This window comes from Urocitellus parryii, chromosome 3, assembly GCF_045843805.1.
Source record: "Urocitellus parryii isolate mUroPar1 chromosome 3, mUroPar1.hap1, whole genome shotgun sequence".
In the NCBI taxonomy this organism is placed as follows: Eukaryota; Metazoa; Chordata; class Mammalia; order Rodentia; family Sciuridae; genus Urocitellus; species Urocitellus parryii.
This window is the reverse complement of record NC_135533.1, coordinates 203,031,662-203,039,735: the sequence shown is the minus strand read 5'-3', so window position 1 is coordinate 203,039,735 and position 8,074 is coordinate 203,031,662.

Sequence of the window (8,074 nt, the reverse complement as noted above, 5' to 3'; positions counted from 1 at the left end):
ACAGAATTAAATATTTTACCCAGTTGCCTAGAAAGAGTCATTGTACAGGCAGCAATGACTTCTGGTGCTGCTGATTCCCTTGCTGTAGTGTGCACTCCCGGATCCCCAAGGGTATTGGAAATAAAGGAAAGGGGGTTAACCCCTCCTAATTTTAGGTGGGCACAATATCTTTATTTATCTTTATGTGGTGCTGAGGATTGAACCCAGTGACTCAGCATGCCATGCCAGCGCGTTACCACTTGAGCCACATCCCCAGCCCAGGAACTAGTTTTTAAATAGAAGATATGTGGCTCTTTTCCCAGTGCAAAACCCCTAGCCAGTATATGGGCTTTCCTTAGCACTGTTGATCACCCGCATGCCCAAGTACAAATCTTAGAATCACAAGGTTTGAAGGCCTTCGACAAAAATGATCTTATTGTTTGTGGACTCTCACCCAAGGAAGGCTGAGTGGCACTTCCTGGAAGCTGAACTTCTTGCCCTTTATCTATAGGGAACTCAAATAAGAACTCAAACCTGGGACTGGGGATATAACTTATTGGTAGAGTACTTGTCTCATGCATAAGGCCCTGAGTTCAATCCTTATCAGTGAAAAAAAAAACCCTCTATAATTTTGGAGTTACTGTATAAAAAAACAAATAAACTTTTAACTCTGCAAAAACGTCTTGCCTAAATTATCCATATTATGGAACTCATTGTGCTAAGATATCCCTTAATCTTCATGGATTCCATTCCCTGATCTAGTGAGTAATGGATTAAAATTGAGTATTTGCCATTTCCAAATATTCTTGACAAAACGGCAGTCCCTTCACCCCCACCAGTTAAAATAAAGTTACAATGGCTAAATGTGAGTTTTTTTGGAATATATAAGTTTTGGGAAGGTTATTGAGTATTGATTCCATTTCATTAATAGACAGATCTGCTCAGGTAACCTACTCTTTTGTCAGTTTTAGTAGACTATATCTTTGAAGTAATTGATTCACTTGATTTGTGGTCATGGAGTCCTTCCTAATATTCTTTTATTATTCTTTCAGGGTCTATGGGAGGTGGTATAATGTTCTCTCTTCTATTTATTTATTTTTTTTCAGAGAATTTTAAGAATATTCTACATGCCCTAGAATGGTATTTCTTATCCCTGGCGCATTCCACACTCTTGCTCTCCTCCTGGCTGCCATGAGCTTGACAGTTCTCCACCTCACCCTTCCACAATGGAACCAGCCAACCGTGGACTGAGACCTCTGAAATGGAGGCTAAATAAGTCTTTCCTCCTTTAACTTGTTATTGTCAGGTGTTTGGGTTATGGGGATGAGAAACTAACACAATGTTTTAAACCATTTTCTAGGTCACATCACTACAGTCTGCCCAACTGATTCATCTCCTTTTTCAGGTGAATTTCCATGAGAAGTATAAACGGTCTGCATGATCCAAGCCATGTGTGACTCTCCTTGGCTCTTACAGGCAAATACAAATCACCAATAGAAGTTTATTGACCATTGTTTCAAGAATTTCAATGTCCTTTATCCTAATTTACTGTTTCCCTCCTGCATTCACAGCCACTCAACTGGTTCCCATGATGAGAAACAGTGTGTTGGGTTTCCTTTTTGTTTGCCTTATGCCGCAGTCTGGCTGGGCACAATTCAGGAGCCACTTGTCAAAAGAAACTAACTTTATTTTTAGAACTACAAACGCCAAGCAAAACAGCTCCAAAGGAAAAAACCCTCAGAGCCCAACTGCCACCACCAGCTTCCACAAGCCTCTCCCCGCACAAACCTAACCACCTCCCACAATCCTCCTGCTCTTGAGGCCGATTGGCTGGGTCGCATGGGCGGAGCCAAAGAAGTCCCCCAATGAGCAGTTCCGTAGTCTGAAGGGCAGGGAAACAGCCCAATGAACATCACCGCAGAGGAGCCAATCAGCTAGATGTTCCTGGGGCCGCAGTGAGCCAATCATCAGCTGGCAGTCTGAAGGGCAGGGAAACAGCCCAATGAACATCACCGCAGAGGAGCCAATCAGCTAGATGTTGCTGGGGCCACTGTGAGCCAATCATCAGCCGGCAGCTGGAAGTTTGCTGGCAGCTGGAAGTTTGCTGGGGCCCCTTTGGCTGTGGCTCTCAACAGCCTTAAAAATTCTTTTTATTGGGATAAAACTTACATTTCACAAAATTCAACATATAACCATTTTAAAGTACAAAATGCAAACTTTTTTTGTTTTGTTCACAATGACATTTAGCCAACACCACTATCAAATTCCAGATCACTTTCATCAATCCCTCAAAAAACCTCACAGCCATCAAAGAATCACTTATCACAAGTCAATAAAGACTTGTCTATTGTGGGAATTCACACAACAGCATCATACTGATGTGGCTTTTTATGTCCAACTTTGCTCAGTGAGCATGGCGTTTCATGTGCTTCTCAATGTCCATTCAGTCCTTTCCATGACTGCATATTATTGCATTGTGTGACTCTCACACAGTTTGTCTATCTAGTCATACGTTGATGTACATCTGGGTTTTTCCTACATTCTTTCTTTCTTTCTGATACTGGGATGGAACCTAGGGGCACTTAACCACTAAGCCACATCCCCATCTTTTTTTGTATTTTATTTAGAGACAGGATCTCACTGAGTTATTTAGGACCTCACTAAATTCTGAGGCTGGCTTTGAACTTGCAATCCTCCTGCCTCAGCCTCCCAAGCAGCTGGGATTACAGGCATGCACCACCATGCCCGGATATTTCCACTTTCGGAATTTTGCTATTATGCATAATGTTTCTTTTAACTTTCAAATACAGGTTTTTGTATGGAAATGTTCTCGTTTCTTTTGGTTACGTAGTTAGTAGTGGTATTGCTGGGCCATGTGGTAAACCTTCTTTGGAACTGACAAACTGTTTTCCAAAGGAGCTGCCTCATTTTGTAATCACACCAGCAGTTTAGAGTGGTTCTGATTTCTCTGCATATCCATACTTATTATTGTCTTTTGACAAGATGTATTGATTATACTGTGATTTTCCCTAATGAATAAGTTTTTTGGGCATCTTTTCATATAGTCATTGGCCACTTTTATCATTTATTGCCATAACATAATATATTGTTGTAAATAATAATTGAAATATTACTCAATAGAATATCTTTAAATTTTATAAAGTTACAAAATTATTTACTTAGTGTGATTGACTCATTTTAATATGTTAGAGACTATACATTGATTATCTTATTAGCATGTCTTGTATTCCTGAAGTTAACTCTCTTTAAAATAATTTTGTATGTTTACACATTGTTTTATTTTATTTTTTACACATTGTTTTATATCCCAATTAATAACATATTGGATTAGTTTCAAAGTTTTGGTATAAATATATGTAATAGCCAAACAAAATCTTCCAGTAGCTTCTTTTTCTTTTTTTTTTTTTTTTTTACTGCTTTATAATATAGATTTGAAAATGTTGAAAAAGTCAGGCGCAATGGCACCTGCCTATAATCCCAGAGACTTGGAAGGCTGAGGCAGGAGGATTGCAAGTTCAAAGCCAGCCTCAGCAATTTAGCAAGTCCCTAGGAAACTTAGTGACAACCTGTCTCAGAATAAAAAGAGCTGGGGATGTAGCTCAATGGCTAAGTGCCCCTGGGTTCAATCCCTGGTACCAAATAATAATAATAATAATATTTTTTTAAAAAAAGGTTTATTTATTTCTGCTATCAAAGAACAGAATTATGACAGTGTAATTTAACAATCCTAATTGGCTTCATTTTTAATTTTAAAATCAGGTAACACTTCATTCCATAAAACAGAATCAGTTTTCCTATGAGCCAAGCACTCATCAAAAGTAATTTGATGAGTTAACATCAGATTATTTATTTTGCTTACACAAAATAAGGACAAGGGAACTTCACTATTTCACCTGTTGAGAATGGCTGTTCTCCCTCCAATCCAGATTTCTCTTGGAGGACCAGATGTGTCAGCTTGGTTTGATTGACTCCATGTTGTTTGTTTTTTCCCCCTGGAATATTGTCTCTGTTGAAAAACTGGCTTCACAAAGAAGGTGGCAGCAGGAAAATTTCAGAATCCAAAGCTTAAAAATAAGTCTTGGGCAGTGTGGGGTTATTTTCTGTCTCTGGGAGGGATCATCTGGTGTCTGAGGCCTGAGGATAGAGGCAAAGTCCCCAGCCGCCCATCCAGGAGATGTCACTCTCAGTACGTCTAGTGTCCTGACCTTTGCTCGCCCAGGATGACAGTGGGTAAGGAGCAGCAGGTCACAGGGGCCCCCTGACCCTCTGGGCAGACCCCGGGGCTGAGGGTCAACTTCCAGGGGAGAATCATGTCAACGACTCCCTGCCTGTGGTCCCTGAGGTCCTGGGGCAGGGATATAGGAGGCAGCTAGTGTCATAAGGCGTCCCCATCCCCAGCCAGCCTGGGCGCCTGGCTAAGCGAGGAGAAAGATGGTGACCTGGCCCCTGCACCTGGTCTCACTTCCTCCCTGGCACCGCCTGGAAGGGGAGGAAATGACACCCAGGGGAAGGCAGGGAAGTGAGGCCACAATCATATTCAAGTTCAGGGTGCAAAAGCTTAGTCTGCCCCGCAGCAGGCCCCATACTCAGCTCCCCTTCATGGGCCACGTCCCTTCTGAGAGTCACGCCCTGCCCTTTATAGGCACAAGGACCCAGAAGTTCCAGGGACACGCCCATGTTTAGGCCCTCTGATTCAGAGGTGCCTCAAGCATCTATATTTAGGCCCCCAGATCCAGATCCAGAAGTTTCAAAGGTGCAAATCTATGTTTAGATGCCCGGATCCAGAAGTTCCACATCCATGTTTAGGCTATAGCATCCAGAAGTGCCTCAGGTGCACATCCATATTTAGGCTCTAGGATCCAGAAGTTCCTCAGGTGTCCATGTTTAGGCCTCTGGATCCAGAGGTTCCTCAGATGCATGTCCATGTTTAAGCCCCCGGGTCCAGAAGTTCCTCAGCACCCATGTTTAGGCTCTAGGAAGTGCCTCGGGCATCCATGTTTAGGCCCCAGGATCTGGAATGCCTCAGGCATCCACATTTAGGCCCCAGGATCCAGAAGTTCCTCAGGTACACATCCATCTTTGGGCCCTTGGATCCGAAAGTTCCTCAGTCCTCCATGTTTAGGCCCCAGGATCTGGAAGTTCCTCAGGAGCACATCCATGTTTAAACCCCTGGGTCCAGAAGTTCCTCAGCATCCATATTTAGGCTCTAGGTTCTGGAAGTGCCTCAGGCGTCCATGTTTAGGCCCTTGGATCCAGAAGTTCCTCAGGCGCATGTCCATGTTTAAGTCCCTGGATCCGAAAGTTCATCAGTCCTCCATGTTTAGGCCATAGCAACTGGAAGTTCCTCAGGCACACATCCATGTTTAGGCCCCCGGATATGGAAGTTCCTCAGACATCCATGTTTAGTCCCCCAGATCCGGATCCAGAAGTTTCAAAGGTGCACGTCCATGTTTAGGTGCCTGGATCCGGAAGTTCCTCGAGCGCACATCTATGTTTAGGCCATAGCATCCAGAAGTGCCTCAGGTGCACGTCCATGTTTAGGCTCTAGGATCTGGAAGTTCCTCAGGTGTCCATGTTTAGGCCCCCGGATCCAGAAGTTCCTCAGGCGTCCATATTTAGGCCCATGGATCTGGAGTTTCCTCAGGTGCACTTCCATGTTTAAGCCCCTGGGTCCGAAAGTTCCTCAGCATCCGTGGTTAGACTCCAGGATCTGGAATGCCTCAGGAGGCATCCATGTTTAGCACCCCGTCCCATCCTGAAATTCCTCAGGTGCACGTCCATCTTTGGGCCCTCGGATCCAGAAGCTCAGTCTTCCATGTTTAGGCCGTAGTGAAGCCAGATTTAAAATTAGGTAGTCAGCATAGTTAGGTAAATCAGGTCTAATATCCAGTGAAATCTAAAATGGAGGCCATGCTAAGAATGATTGGGGGGGGGGAACCCAGGACAACTCATGAAATGTTAATGATGTCCCCAAAAAGCCCTAGGCCCAAAGTCCATCCCAAAGGAATGTTAATGGAGCCCAGGAAACAGCCCCCAACAGATCTGGAGATAGCCCATCCCAAAGAAGTGTTAATGAAATCCTTCCTGCCCAGATTACTTGTTTGGCCCACCTGTGTCCCACCCCTTGGGCCTTCCAACCTACATTCCATCACTGAAGGAACTATAAGAAGGGGAGACAACTGCACTTCCACGGATTCCACCTCTTGGGTCCCCTTCTTCCTCCGGGAAAAGTCTTTTCTGCTGTCCTTTAATAAACTTCTAATTTCTACTCTGACCTTGCCTCGGAGTGCTTCTCTGGTGTTATGCTTCAACATTGAGGAAGCAAGGACTCATCACCGGTCAACGTTGATAACATATCATCCATAATAATAATAATATTGAAAAAGTTTTATATCAAATAATAAGAGCCGGATACAGTAACACAAACCTGTAATCCCAGCTACTCCAGAAGCTGAGGCAGAAAGAGTATAAATTCAAGGCCAGCCTGGGCAACATAGCAAGACCCTGTCTCAGAAACAGTTAATTCATGATTAATTGAGTAAGCAGAACTTTTTCTTGATTTTTTTTTTTTTAGTTGTGGATGAACACAATACCTTTATTTTTTTAAATTTATTTTTATGCAGTGCTGAGGATTGAACCCAGTGCCTCACGTGTGCTAGACAAGTGCTCTGCCACTGAGCTACTGCCTCAGCCCCAGTAAACAGAACTTTTGACTAATACTTGTGAAAACACTATTTAAAATTTATGATTTTCTATTTCCTAACTTAATTCATCTATTTTATAGATCTTAATTCATCTATTTTATACAAGTCACTGTTGATTTTTTTTTTTTTTTTTTTTTTTTGGTGTTGCGGGGGATTGAACCCAGGGCCTTCTGCATGTGAGGCAAGCACTCTACCAACTGAGCTATATTCCCAGCCCCTATACAAGTCACTTTTACCTCTCAGTTTACCCAGTTTATTACTATAAGTTTTTTTTTGTTGTTGTTTGTTTGTTTTTTAACAGAGAGTGAGAGAGGAGAGAGAGAGAGAGAGAGAGAGAGAGAGAGAGAGAATTTTAATATTTATTTTTTAGTTCTCTGCGGACACAACTTCTTTGTTTGTATGTGGTGCTGAGGATCGAACCCGGGCCGCACGCATGCCAGGCAAGCGCGCTACCGCTTGAGCCACATCCCCAGCTCTACTATAAGTTTTTTATATTGGTCCCTATACTTTTAAATTATTATATCACTAGCTTTAAATACTGTTTATTCTTTATATTTTGGAAGTCCCACATTTTGGCAATATTTTATTATACATTTTATTCTTTTTAATTGTCTTTCATGTAATACTTGTTCTAACTTATACTTTACTATTACATATTATTTGCATTTAGCTTTTAATTTTTTATTATTAAAATGTTTTAATTATAGATAGACACATACCTATTTATTTATTTGTTTATTTATTGTACTGGGGATTGAACTCAGGGGCACCTGACCACTGAGCTACATCCCCAGTTCTTTTTTTTTGTATTTTATTTGAGACAGGGTCTCCCTGAGTTGCTGTTTTAGTCAGCACTTTGGCTGCTGTGACTAACAGGACCTGACCAGCACAATGATAGAGGAGGAAAAGCTTATTAGGGAGCTCACAGTTTCAGAGGTCTCAATGCACAGACAGCAGGCTTCATTCATCATGGCAGAGCATCATGTCAGAAGAGCTTAGTGGAGGGAGGCAGCTCACCAGGATCAGGAAGCAGAGACAGCAACTCCACTTACCAGACACTAATATATACCCCAAAGCCATGCCCCCAATGCCCTGCCTCCTCCAGCCACAGCCCACCTGCCTTCAGTTACCACTTAATCTCACCAGGTGATTGATTCACTGATTAGGTTAAGGCTCTCATAACCCAATTGTTTCTTCTCTGAACCTTGTTGCATTGTCTCACTCATGAACTTTTTGGGGGAAATTCGAATCCAAACCATAACAGTTGCTTAGGGTCTTGCTAAGGTACTGAGGCTGGCCTTGAAATGACGATCCTCCTGCCTCTACCTCCTGAGTCACTAGGATTACAGGTGTGTCACCATGCTGAACTC